This window comes from Hyperolius riggenbachi, chromosome 4, assembly GCF_040937935.1.
Source record: "Hyperolius riggenbachi isolate aHypRig1 chromosome 4, aHypRig1.pri, whole genome shotgun sequence".
Taxonomy (NCBI): Eukaryota; Metazoa; Chordata; class Amphibia; order Anura; family Hyperoliidae; genus Hyperolius; species Hyperolius riggenbachi.
The window spans coordinates 41,246,905-41,259,985 of NC_090649.1; the positions used below are offsets into that span (position 1 = coordinate 41,246,905).

The 13,081-nt window shown below is 45.9% G+C and overlaps 12 non-coding genes across 12 annotated transcripts; 6 read left to right on the forward strand and 6 right to left on the reverse strand.

Annotated features, from left to right (window-relative positions):
- Positions 1–259: 259 nt before the first annotated feature.
- On the reverse strand, positions 260–330 carry TRNAG-GCC (transfer RNA glycine (anticodon GCC)). The gene has a single exon. It is a non-coding gene; the product is annotated as a tRNA-Gly (tRNA).
- Positions 331–464: 134 nt separating this feature from the next.
- Positions 465–537, forward strand: TRNAK-CUU (transfer RNA lysine (anticodon CUU)). Its single transcript has one exon. It is a non-coding gene; the product is annotated as a tRNA-Lys (tRNA).
- A 1,350-nt stretch (positions 538–1,887) lies between these two features.
- TRNAG-GCC (transfer RNA glycine (anticodon GCC)) lies at positions 1,888–1,958 on the reverse strand. The gene has a single exon. It is a non-coding gene; the product is annotated as a tRNA-Gly (tRNA).
- Positions 1,959–2,092: 134 nt separating this feature from the next.
- On the forward strand, positions 2,093–2,165 carry TRNAK-CUU (transfer RNA lysine (anticodon CUU)). The gene has a single exon. It is a non-coding gene; the product is annotated as a tRNA-Lys (tRNA).
- A 1,343-nt stretch (positions 2,166–3,508) lies between these two features.
- TRNAG-GCC (transfer RNA glycine (anticodon GCC)) lies at positions 3,509–3,579 on the reverse strand. Its single transcript has one exon. It is a non-coding gene; the product is annotated as a tRNA-Gly (tRNA).
- A 1,755-nt stretch (positions 3,580–5,334) lies between these two features.
- TRNAK-CUU (transfer RNA lysine (anticodon CUU)) lies at positions 5,335–5,407 on the forward strand. The gene has a single exon. It is a non-coding gene; the product is annotated as a tRNA-Lys (tRNA).
- Positions 5,408–6,750: 1,343 nt separating this feature from the next.
- TRNAG-GCC (transfer RNA glycine (anticodon GCC)) lies at positions 6,751–6,821 on the reverse strand. The gene has a single exon. It is a non-coding gene; the product is annotated as a tRNA-Gly (tRNA).
- Positions 6,822–8,576: 1,755 nt separating this feature from the next.
- TRNAK-CUU (transfer RNA lysine (anticodon CUU)) lies at positions 8,577–8,649 on the forward strand. Its single transcript has one exon. It is a non-coding gene; the product is annotated as a tRNA-Lys (tRNA).
- Positions 8,650–9,992: 1,343 nt separating this feature from the next.
- Positions 9,993–10,063, reverse strand: TRNAG-GCC (transfer RNA glycine (anticodon GCC)). Its single transcript has one exon. It is a non-coding gene; the product is annotated as a tRNA-Gly (tRNA).
- A 134-nt stretch (positions 10,064–10,197) lies between these two features.
- Positions 10,198–10,270, forward strand: TRNAK-CUU (transfer RNA lysine (anticodon CUU)). Its single transcript has one exon. It is a non-coding gene; the product is annotated as a tRNA-Lys (tRNA).
- Positions 10,271–11,613: 1,343 nt separating this feature from the next.
- Positions 11,614–11,684, reverse strand: TRNAG-GCC (transfer RNA glycine (anticodon GCC)). The gene has a single exon. It is a non-coding gene; the product is annotated as a tRNA-Gly (tRNA).
- A 134-nt stretch (positions 11,685–11,818) lies between these two features.
- Positions 11,819–11,891, forward strand: TRNAK-CUU (transfer RNA lysine (anticodon CUU)). Its single transcript has one exon. It is a non-coding gene; the product is annotated as a tRNA-Lys (tRNA).
- Positions 11,892–13,081: the final 1,190 nt, after the last annotated feature.

Sequence of the window (13,081 nt, forward strand, 5' to 3'; positions counted from 1 at the left end):
GGAGAGATGCTGCACGTCACTGGCACTGCTAGAAGACATGCAAGGCCTTTGGGCACGCAAGTGTCCCAAGGCTGCTTTAACTTGTGTGTCTTAGAGTCATGTTTGCTGGGTACTAGTGTCCCTCTTCTCGACTGTCAGCCAGCACTGTGGCCAAGTGCCACGGTGACTCTTGCAAATGTCCTTAAATGGCTTCTGGCCTGCAGAGATGTCTTAAGCTTGAGAAGTGCAAAGTGTGGAGGTGTGCCAAAATCCTAGCATTTGCATTAGCCGGGAATCGAACCCAGGCCTCCCGCGTGGCAGGCGAGAATTCTACCACTGAACCACCAATGCCTTGCCCTGTTGCTCGGTGCTGAAAAACGTGGCCAGCCAAATCAGGCCATACAAGACTGTCTTCTTCTGTGCGGATGGCAAAGGTGAGGCTGGTGCCATTTTGCAATTTTTGACATTTCAGCTCAAGCAAGCAAGCCCGGCTAGCTCAGTCGGTAGAGCATGAGACTCTTAATCTCAGGGTCGTGGGTTCGAGCCCCATGTTGGGCGATCAAAGCTTCTCCTTTTACTTTCTACTAGGCAGAGCTCCTCCAAAACGATTACAAACCATCACCAGGCCATCACTTCCTCTTTCACATGCCACTCGCCACTCCCCACTCCCTTTGCTAACAAACGAAAATGTCATCTCAGCTTTCCCCTTCACTTTTACTCACACAACCTCTTTTAACAACTTTTCAGCAAAAGTGCTTCACCACCCCAAGAAAGAGAAAAACACTCCTTCTTACAATCTTACTCATCTTTCCTATACTACTTTTCTTATCTGCTTTTCCCAGATTTCCGTTGGCTTTACTCCAGTCCTTTTGTCAAGGAGAGACTTACAATCAATCACTTGACAAGGAACAACCACCTGAAAGATACTCATTCTCGTATGCCTGGTGCACACCATGCAATTTCCCATCAGATAGATGGGACGATAGATCCTTTCCGACAGACACGATCGGATTTCCGTTCGGATTTCCGATCACTACTATGCAAATCCATCAGAAAAACGATCGGAAATCAGATCGGACCTGCCGGAAATCATCTGTTCGACCCATCTATCTGACAGGCATTGGTATGGTGTGTATTAGGCTTTGCACTCCAAAGGTGCTCACATAGCAGTATGAGGAGGGCACTCTGCACACGGCCTGAGATTTAGCTGAGAGGATTGAAAAAAAGGAAGTTGCTCTTTCCCTTAACTTGTTTTTAGATGAGGTACTTCCCAACAAAAGTTACAAACCAAAAAGCCTTTCAGTCCCGGCAAGCAAAAAAAGTGGTTGCTTTCATTTGACTTAAGTTTGTTACTACTTTTTTTTCTGTACTTTTAGTATGTTTTCTTAATTGCTAGGTGCTGGGAAAGCAAGTTGTAGGTAAGCTGACACAACATCTCAACATCTACTGTGAGAAAACTCAGGACAAAAGTAGAATGAATGAGGGCCTAGAGAGAACGCTCCAAATTTGAGCAAGGCCCTGAGTAGAGTGCAAAGACAACAAGGCAAAAAGTTGTAAAACAACACCAGATGAGCAGATGCTGCTGACTTGGCATTTCCGAGGCTTTTCTAGACAGTTAAAAAGAAGCCTAATAGGTGAGTACTGGAGAGGGAGAGATGCTGCACGTCACTGGCACTGCTAGAAGACATGCAAGGCCTTTGGGCACGCAAGTGTCCCAAGGCTGCTTTAACTTGTGTGTCTTAGAGTCATGTTTGCTGGGTACTAGGGTCCCTCTTCTCGACTGTCAGCCAGCACTGTGGCCAAGTGCCACGGTGACTCTTGCAAGTGTCCTTAAATGGCTTCTGGCCTGCAGAGATGTCTTAAGCTTGAGAAGTGCAAAGTGTGGAGGTGTGCCAAAATCCTAGCATTTGCATTGGCCGGGAATCAAACCCGGGCCTCCCGCGTGGCAGGCGAGAATTCTACCACTGAACCACCAATGCCTTGCCCTGTTGCTCGGTGCTGAAAAACGTGGCCAGCCAAATCAGGCCATACAAGATTGCCTTCTTCTGTGCGGATGGCAAAGGTAAGGCTGGCGCCATTTTGCAATTTTTGACATTTCAGCTCAAGCAAGCAAGCCCGGCTAGCTCAGTCGGTAGAGCATGAGACTCTTAATCTCAGGGTCGTGGGTTCGAGCCCCACGTTGGGCGATCAAAGCTTTTCCTTTTACTTTCTACTAGGCAGAGCTCCTCCAAAACGATTACAAACCATCACCAGGCCATCACTTCCTCTTTCACATGCCACTCCCCACTCCCTTTGCTAACAAACGAAAATGTCATCTCAGCTTTCCCCTTCACTTTTACTCACACAACCTCTTTTAACAACTTTTCAGCAAAAGTGCTTCACCACCCCAAGAAAGAGAAAAACACTCCTTCTTACAATCTTACTCATCTTTCCTATACTACTTTTCTTATCTGCTTTTCCCAGATTTCCGTTGGCTTTACTCCAGTCCTTTTGTCAAGGAGAGACTTACAATCAATCACTTGACAAGGAACAACCACCTGAAAGATACTCATTCTCGTATGCCTGGTGCACACCATGCAATTTCCCATCAGATAGATGGGACGATAGATCCTTTCCGACAGACACGATCGGATTTCCGTTCGGATTTCCGATCACTACTATGCAAATCAATCAGAAAAACGATCGGAAATCAGATCGGACCTGCCGGAAATCATCTGTTCGACCCATCTATCTGACAGGCATTGGTATGGTGTGTATTAGGCTTTGCACTCCAAAGGTGCTCACATAGCAGTATGAGGAGGGCACTCTGCACACGGCCTGAGATTTAGCTGAGAGGATTGAAAAAAAGGAAGTTGCTCTTTCCCTTAACTTGTTTTTAGATGAGGTACTTCCCAACAAAAGTTACAAACCAAAAAGCCTTTCAGTCCCGGCAAGCAAAAAAAGTGGTTGCTTTCATTTGACTTAAGTTTGTTACTACTTTTTTTTCTGTACTTTTAGTATGTTTTCTTAATTGCTAGGTGCTGGGAAAGCAAGTTGTAGGTAAGCTGACACAACATCTCAACATCTACTGTGAGAAAACTCAGGACAAATGTAGAATGAATGAGGGCCTAGAGAGAACGCTCCAAATTTTAACAAGGCCCTGAGTAGAGTGCAAAGACAACAAGGCAAAAAGTTGTAAAACAACACCAGATGAGCAGATGCTGCTGACTTGGCATTTCCGAGGCTTTTCTAGACAGTTAAAAAGAAGCCTAATAGGTGAGTACTGGAGAGGGAGAGATGCTGCACGTCACTGGCACTGCTAGAAGACATGCAAGGCCTTTGGGCACGCAAGTGTCCCAAGGCTGCTTTAACTTGTGTGTCTTAGAGTCATGTTTGCTGGGTACTAGTGTCCCTCTTCTCGACTGTCAGCCAGCACTGTGGCCAAGTGCCACGGTGACTCTTGCAAATGTCCTTAAATGGCTTCTGGCCTGCAGAGATGTCTTAAGCTTGAGAAGTGCAAAGTGTGGAGGTGTGCCAAAATCCTAGCATTTGCATTGGCCGGGAATCGAACCCGGGCCTCCCGCGTGGCAGGCGAGAATTCTACCACTGAACCACCAATGCCTTGCCCTGTTGCTCGGTGCTGAAAAACGTGGCCAGCCAAATCAGGCCATACAAGATTGCCTTCTTCTGTGCGGATGGCAAAGGTGAGGCTGGCGCCATTTTGCAATTTTTGACATTTCAGCTCAAGCAAACAAGCCCGGCTAGCTCAGTCGGTAGAGCATGAGACTCTTAATCTCAGGGTCGTGGGTTTGAGCCCCACGTTGGGCGATCAAAGCTTCTCCTTTTACTTTCTACTAGGCAGAGCTCCTCCAAAACGATTACAAACCATCACCAGGCCATCACTTCCTCTTTCACATGCCACTCCCCACTCCCTTTGCTAACAAACGAAAATGTCATCTCAGCTTTCCCCTTCACTTTTACTCACACAACCTCTTTTAACAACTTTTCAGCAAAAGTGCTTCACCACCCCAAGAAAGAGAAAAACACTCCTTCTTACAATCTTACTCATCTTTCCTATACTACTTTTCTTATCTGCTTTTCCCAGATTTCCATTGGCTTTACTCCAGTCCTTTTGTCAAGGAGAGACTTACAATCAATCACTTGACAAGGAACAACCACCTGAAAGATACTCATTCTCGTATGCCTGGTGCACACCATGCAATTCCCCATCAGATAGATGGGCCGATAGATCCTTTCCGACAGACACGATCAGATTTCCGTTCGGATTTCCGATCACTACTATGCAAATCAATCAGAAAAACGATCGGAAATCAGATCGGACCTGCCGGAAATCATCTGTTCGACCCATCTATCTGACAGGCATTGGTATGGTGTGTATTAGGCTTTGCACTCCAAAGGTGCTCACATAGCAGTATGAGGAGGGCACTCTGCACACGGCCTGAGATTTAGCTGAGAGGATTGAAAGAAAGGAAGTTGCTCTTTCCCTTAACTTGTTTTTAGATGAGGTACTTCCCAACAAAAGTTACAAACCAAAAAGCCTTTCAGTCCCGGCAAGCAAAAAAAGTGGTTGCTTTCATTTGACTTAAGTTTGTTACTACTTTTTTTTCTGTACTTTTAGTATGTTTTCTTAATTGCTAGGTGCTGGGAAAGCAAGTTGTAGGTAAGCTGACACAACATCTCAACATCTACTGTGAGAAAACTCAGGACAAAAGTAGAATGAATGAGGGCCTAGAGAGAACGCTCCAAATTTTAACAAGGCCCTGAGTAGAGTGCAAAGACAACAAGGCAAAAAGTTGTAAAACAACACCAGATGAGCAGATGCTGCTGACTTGGCATTTCCGAGGCTTTTCTAGACAGTTAAAAAGAAGCCTAATAGGTGAGTACTGGAGAGGGAGAGATGCTGCACGTCACTGGCACTGCTAGAAGACATGCAAGGCCTTTGGGCACGCAAGTGTCCCAAGGCTGCTTTAACTTGTGTGTCTTAGAGTCATGTTTGCTGGGTACTAGTGTCCCTCTTCTCGACTGTCAGCCAGCACTGTGGCCAAGTGCCACGGTGACTCTTGCAAATGTCCTTAAATGGCTTCTGGCCTGCAGAGATGTCTTAAGCTTGAGAAGTGCAAAGTGTGGAGGTGTGCCAAAATCCTAGCATTTGCATTGGCCGGGAATCGAACCCGGGCCTCCTGCGTGGCAGGCGAGAATTCTACCACTGAACCACCAATGCCTTGCCCTGTTGCTCGGTGCTGAAAAATGTGGCCAGCCAAATCAGGCCATACAAGATTGCCTTCTTCTGTGCGGATGGCAAAGGTGAGGCTGGTGCCATTTTGCAATTTTTGACATTTCAGCTCAAGCAAGCAAGCCCGGCTAGCTCAGTCGGTAGAGCATGAGACTCTTAATCTCAGGGTCGTGGGTTCGAGCCCCACGTTGGGCGATCAAAGCTTCTCCTTTTACTTTCTACTAGGCAGAGCTCCTCCAAAACGATTACAAACCATCACCAGGCCATCACTTCCTCTTTCACATGCCACTCCCCACTCCCTTTGCTAACAAACGAAAATGTCATCTCAGCTTTCCCCTTCACTTTTACTCACACAACCTCTTTTAACAACTTTTCAGCAAAAGTGCTTCACCACCCCAAGAAAGAGAAAAACACTCCTTCTTACAATCTTACTCATCTTTCCTATACTACTTTTCTTATCTGCTTTTCCCAGATTTCCGTTGGCTTTACTCCAGTCCTTTTGTCAAGGAGAGACTTACAATCAATCACTTGACAAGGAACAACCACCTGAAAGATACTCATTCTTGTATGCCTGGTGCACACCATGCAATTCCCCATCAGATAGATGGGCCGATAGATCCTTTCCGACAGACACGATCGGATTTCCGTTCGGATTTCCGATCACTACTATGCAAATCAATCAGAAAAACGATCGGAAATCAGATCGGACCTGCCGGAAATCATCTGTTCGACCCATCTATCTGACAGGCATTGGTATGGTGTGTATTAGGCTTTGCACTCCAAAGGTGCTCACATAGCAGTATGAGGAGGGCACTCTGCACACGGCCTGAGATTTAGCTGAGAGGATTGAAAAAAAGGAAGTTGCTCTTTCCCTTAACTTGTTTTTAGATGAGGTACTTCCCAACAAAAGTTACAAACCAAAAAGCCTTTCAGTCCCGGCAAGCAAAAAAAGTGGTTGCTTTCATTTGACTTAAGTTTGTTACTACTTTTTTTTCTGTACTTTTAGTATGTTTTCTTAATTGCTAGGTGCTGGGAAAGCAAGTTGTAGGTAAGCTGACACAACATCTCAACATCTACTGTGAGAAAACTCAGGACAAAAGTAGAATTAATGAGGGCCTAGAGAGAACGCTCCAAATTTGAGCAAGGCCCTGAGTAGAGTGCAAAGACAACAAGGCAAAAAGTTGTAAAACAACACCAGATGAGCAGATGCTGCTGACTTGGCATTTCCGAGGCTTTTCTAGACAGTTAAAAAGAAGCCTAATAGGTGAGTACTGGAGAGGGAGAGATGCTGCACATCACTGGCACTGCTAGAAGACATGCAAGGCCTTTGGGCACGCAAGTGTCCCAAGGCTGCTTTAACTTGTGTGTCTTAGAGTCATGTTTGCTGGGTACTAGGGTCCCTCTTCTCGACTGTCAGCCAGCACTGTGGCCAAGTGCCACGGTGACTCTTGCAAATGTCCTTAAATGGCTTCTGGCCTGCAGAGATGTCTTAAGCTTGAGAAGTGCAAAGTGTGGAGGTGTGCCAAAATCCTAGCATTTGCATTGGCCGGGAATCGAACCCGGGCCTCCCGCATGGCAGGCGAGAATTCTACCACTGAACCACCAATGCCTTGCCCTGCTGCTCGGTGCTGAAAAACGTGGCCAGCCAAATCAGGCCATACAAGATTGCCTTCTTCTGTGCGGATGGCAAAGGTGAGGCTGGCGCCATTTTGCAATTTTTGACATTTCAGCTCAAGCAAGCAAGCCTGGCTAGCTCAGTCGGTAGAGCATGAGACTCTTAATCTCAGGGTCGTGGGTTTGAGCCCCACGTTGGGCGATCAAAGCTTCTCCTTTTACTTTCTACTAGGCAGAGCTCCTCCAAAACGATTACAAACCATCACCAGGCCATCACTTCCTCTTTCACATGCCACTCCCCACTCCCTTTGCTAACAAACGAAAATGTCATCTCAGCTTTCCCCTTCACTTTTACTCACACAACCTCTTTTAACAACTTTTCAGCAAAAGTGCTTCACCACCCCAAGAAAGAGAAAAACACTCCTTCTTACAATCTTACTCATCTTTCCTATACTACTTTTCTTATCTGCTTTTCCCAGATTTCCGTTGGCTTTACTCCAGTCCTTTTGTCAAGGAGAGACTTACAATCAATCACTTGACAAGGAACAACCACCTGAAAGATACTCATTCTCGTATGCCTGGTGCACACCATGCAATTCCCCATCAGATAGATGGGCCGATAGATCCTTTCCGACAGACACGATCGGATTTCCGTTCGGATTTCCGATCACTACTATGCAAATCCATCAGAAAAACGATCGGAAATCAGATCGGACCTGCCGGAAATCATCTGTTCCACCCATCTATCTGACAGGCATTGGTATGGTGTGTATTAGGCTTTGCACTCCAAAGGTGCTCACATAGCAGTATGAGGAGGGCACTCTGCACACGGCCTGAGATTTAGCTGAGAGGATTGAAAAAAAGGAAGTTGCTCTTTCCCTTAACTTGTTTTTAGATGAGGTACTTCCCAACAAAAGTTACAAACCAAAAAGCCTTTCAGTCCCGGCAAGCAAAAAAAGTGGTTGCTTTCATTTGACTTAAGTTTGTTACTACTTTTTTTTCTGTACTTTTAGTATGTTTTCTTAATTGCTAGGTGCTGGGAAAGCAAGTTGTAGGTAAGCTGACACAACATCTCAACATCTACTGTGAGAAAACTCAGGACAAAAGTAGAATGAATGAGGGCCTAGAGAGAACGTTCCAAATTTGAGCAAGGCCCTGAGTAGAGTGCAAAGACAACAAGGCAAAAAGTTGTAAAACAACACCAGATGAGCAGATGCTGCTGACTTGGCATTTCCGAGGCTTTTCTAGACAGTTAAAAAGAAGCCTAATAGGTGAGTACTGGAGAGGGAGAGATGCTGCACGTCACTGGCACTGCTAGAAGACATGCAAGGCCTTTGGGCACGCAAGTGTCCCAAGGCTGCTTTAACTTGTGTGTCTTAGAGTCATGTTTGCTGGGTACTAGTGTCCCTCTTCTCGACTGTCAGCCAGCACTGTGGCCAAGTGCCACGGTGACTCTTGCAAATGTCCTTAAATGGCTTCTGGCCTGCAGAGATGTCTTAAGCTTGAGAAGTGCAAAGTGTGGAGGTGTGCCAAAATCCTAGCATTTGCATTAGCCGGGAATCGAACCCAGGCCTCCCGCGTGGCAGGCGAGAATTCTACCACTGAACCACCAAAGCCTTGCCCTGTTGCTCGGTGCTGAAAAACGTGGCCAGCCAAATCAGGCCATACAAGACTGTCTTCTTCTGTGCGGATGGCAAAGGTGAGGCTGGTGCCATTTTGCAATTTTTGACATTTCAGCTCAAGCAAGCAAGCCCGGCTAGCTCAGTCGGTAGAGCATGAGACTCTTAATCTCAGGGTCGTGGGTTCGAGCCCCATGTTGGGCGATCAAAGCTTCTCCTTTTACTTTCTACTAGGCAGAGCTCCTCCAAAACGATTACAAACCATCACCAGGCCATCACTTCCTCTTTCACATGCCACTCCCCACTCCCTTTGCTAACAAACGAAAATGTCATCTCAGCTTTCCCCTTCACTTTTACTCACACAACCTCTTTTAACAACTTTTCAGCAAAAGTGCTTCACCACCCCAAGAAAGAGAAAAACACTCCTTCTTACAATCTTACTCATCTTTCCTATACTACTTTTCTTATCTGCTTTTCCCAGATTTCCGTTGGCTTTACTCCAGTCCTTTTGTCAAGGAGAGACTTACAATCAATCACTTGACAAGGAACAACCACCTGAAAGATACTCATTCTCGTATGCCTGGTGCACACCATGCAATTTCCCATCAGATAGATGGGACGATAGATCCTTTCCGACAGACACGATCGGATTTCCGTTCGGATTTCCGATCACTACTATGCAAATCCATCAGAAAAACGATCGGAAATCAGATCGGACCTGCCGGAAATCATCTGTTCGACCCATCTATCTGACAGGCATTGGTATGGTGTGTATTAGGCTTTGCACTCCAAAGGTGCTCACATAGCAGTATGAGGAGGGCACTCTGCACACGGCCTGAGATTTAGCTGAGAGGATTGAAAAAAAGGAAGTTGCTCTTTCCCTTAACTTGTTTTTAGATGAGGTACTTCCCAACAAAAGTTACAAACCAAAAAGCCTTTCAGTCCCGGCAAGCAAAAAAAGTGGTTGCTTTCATTTGACTTAAGTTTGTTACTACTTTTTTTTCTGTACTTTTAGTATGTTTTCTTAATTGCTAGGTGCTGGGAAAGCAAGTTGTAGGTAAGCTGACACAACATCTCAACATCTACTGTGAGAAAACTCAGGACAAAAGTAGAATGAATGAGGGCCTAGAGAGAACGCTCCAAATTTGAGCAAGGCCCTGAGTAGAGTGCAAAGACAACAAGGCAAAAAGTTGTAAAACAACACCAGATGAGCAGATGCTGCTGACTTGGCATTTCCGAGGCTTTTCTAGACAGTTAAAAAGAAGCCTAATAGGTGAGTACTGGAGAGGGAGAGATGCTGCACGTCACTGGCACTGCTAGAAGACATGCAAGGCCTTTGGGCACGCAAGTGTCCCAAGGCTGCTTTAACTTGTGTGTCTTAGAGTCATGTTTGCTGGGTACTAGGGTCCCTCTTCTCGACTGTCAGCCAGCACTGTGGCCAAGTGCCACGGTGACTCTTGCAAGTGTCCTTAAATGGCTTCTGGCCTGCAGAGATGTCTTAAGCTTGAGAAGTGCAAAGTGTGGAGGTGTGCCAAAATCCTAGCATTTGCATTGGCCGGGAATCAAACCCGGGCCTCCCGCGTGGCAGGCGAGAATTCTACCACTGAACCACCAATGCCTTGCCCTGTTGCTCGGTGCTGAAAAACGTGGCCAGCCAAATCAGGCCATACAAGATTGCCTTCTTCTGTGCGGATGGCAAAGGTAAGGCTGGCGCCATTTTGCAATTTTTGACATTTCAGCTCAAGCAAGCAAGCCCGGCTAGCTCAGTCGGTAGAGCATGAGACTCTTAATCTCAGGGTCGTGGGTTCGAGCCCCACGTTGGGCGATCAAAGCTTTTCCTTTTACTTTCTACTAGGCAGAGCTCCTCCAAAACGATTACAAACCATCACCAGGCCATCACTTCCTCTTTCACATGCCACTCCCCACTCCCTTTGCTAACAAACGAAAATGTCATCTCAGCTTTCCCCTTCACTTTTACTCACACAACCTCTTTTAACAACTTTTCAGCAAAAGTGCTTCACCACCCCAAGAAAGAGAAAAACACTCCTTCTTACAATCTTACTCATCTTTCCTATACTACTTTTCTTATCTGCTTTTCCCAGATTTCCGTTGGCTTTACTCCAGTCCTTTTGTCAAGGAGAGACTTACAATCAATCACTTGACAAGGAACAACCACCTGAAAGATACTCATTCTCGTATGCCTGGTGCACACCATGCAATTTCCCATCAGATAGATGGGACGATAGATCCTTTCCGACAGACACGATCGGATTTCCGTTCGGATTTCCGATCACTACTATGCAAATCAATCAGAAAAACGATCGGAAATCAGATCGGACCTGCCGGAAATCATCTGTTCGACCCATCTATCTGACAGGCATTGGTATGGTGTGTATTAGGCTTTGCACTCCAAAGGTGCTCACATAGCAGTATGAGGAGGGCACTCTGCACACGGCCTGAGATTTAGCTGAGAGGATTGAAAAAAAGGAAGTTGCTCTTTCCCTTAACTTGTTTTTAGATGAGGTACTTCCCAACAAAAGTTACAAACCAAAAAGCCTTTCAGTCCCGGCAAGCAAAAAAAGTGGTTGCTTTCATTTGACTTAAGTTTGTTACTACTTTTTTTTCTGTACTTTTAGTATGTTTTCTTAATTGCTAGGTGCTGGGAAAGCAAGTTGTAGGTAAGCTGACACAACATCTCAACATCTACTGTGAGAAAACTCAGGACAAAAGTAGAATGAATGAGGGCCTAGAGAGAACGCTCCAAATTTTAACAAGGCCCTGAGTAGAGTGCAAAGACAACAAGGCAAAAAGTTGTAAAACAACACCAGATGAGCAGATGCTGCTGACTTGGCATTTCCGAGGCTTTTCTAGACAGTTAAAAAGAAGCCTAATAGGTGAGTACTGGAGAGGGAGAGATGCTGCACGTCACTGGCACTGCTAGAAGACATGCAAGGCCTTTGGGCACGCAAGTGTCCCAAGGCTGCTTTAACTTGTGTGTCTTAGAGTCATGTTTGCTGGGTACTAGTGTCCCTCTTCTCGACTGTCAGCCAGCACTGTGGCCAAGTGCCACGGTGACTCTTGCAAATGTCCTTAAATGGCTTCTGGCCTGCAGAGATGTCTTAAGCTTGAGAAGTGCAAAGTGTGGAGGTGTGCCAAAATCCTAGCATTTGCATTGGCCGGGAATCGAACCCGGGCCTCCCGCGTGGCAGGCGAGAATTCTACCACTGAACCACCAATGCCTTGCCCTGTTGCTCGGTGCTGAAAAACGTGGCCAGCCAAATCAGGCCATACAAGATTGCCTTCTTCTGTGCGGATGGCAAAGGTGAGGCTGGCGCCATTTTGCAATTTTTGACATTTCAGCTCAAGCAAACAAGCCCGGCTAGCTCAGTCGGTAGAGCATGAGACTCTTAATCTCAGGGTCGTGGGTTCGAGCCCCACGTTGGGCGATCAAAGCTTCTCCTTTTACTTTCTACTAGGCAGAGCTCCTCCAAAACGATTACAAACCATCACCAGGCCATCACTTCCTCTTTCACATGCCACTCCCCACTCCCTTTGCTAACAAACGAAAATGTCATCTCAGCTTTCCCCTTCACTTTTACTCACACAACCTCTTTTAACAACTTTTCAGCAAAAGTGCTTCACCACCCCAAGAAAGAGAAAAACACTCCTTCTTACAATCTTACTCATCTTTCCTATACTACTTTTCTTATCTGCTTTTCCCAGATTTCCGTTGGCTTTACTCCAGTCCTTTTGTCAAGGAGAGACTTACAATCAATCACTTGACAAGGAACAACCACCTGAAAGATACTCATTCTTGTATGCCTGGTGCACACCATGCAATTCCCCATCAGATAGATGGGCCGATAGATCCTTTCCGACAGACACGATCGGATTTCCGTTCGGATTTCCGATCACTACTATGCAAATCAATCAGAAAAACGATCGGAAATCAGATCGGACCTGCCGGAAATCATCTGTTCGACCCATCTATCTGACAGGCATTGGTATGGTGTGTATTAGGCTTTGCACTCCAAAGGTGCTCACATAGCAGTATGAGGAGGGCACTCTGCACACGGCCTGAGATTTAGCTGAGAGGATTGAAAAAAAGGAAGTTGCTCTTTCCCTTAACTTGTTTTTAGATGAGGTACTTCCCAACAAAAGTTACAAACCAAAAAGCCTTTCAGTCCCGGCAAGCAAAAAAAGTGGTTGCTTTCATTTGACTTAAGTTTGTTACTACTTTTTTTTCTGTACTTTTAGTATGTTTTCTTAATTGCTAGGTGCTGGGAAAGCAAGTTGTAGGTAAGCTGACACAACATCTCAACATCTACTGTGAGAAAACTCAGGACAAAAGTAGAATGAATGAGGGCCTAGAGAGAACGCTCCAAATTTGAGCAAGGCCCTGAGTAGAGTGCAAAGACAACAAGGCAAAAAGTTGTAAAACAACACCAGATGAGCAGATGCTGCTGACTTGGCATTTCCGAGGCTTTTCTAGACAGTTAAAAAGAAGCCTAATAGGTGAGTACTGGAGAGGGAGAGATGCTGCACATCACTGGCACTGCTAGAAGACATGCAAGGCCTTTGGGCACGCAAGTGTCCCAAGGCTGCTTTAACTTGTGTGTCTTAGAGTCATGTTTGC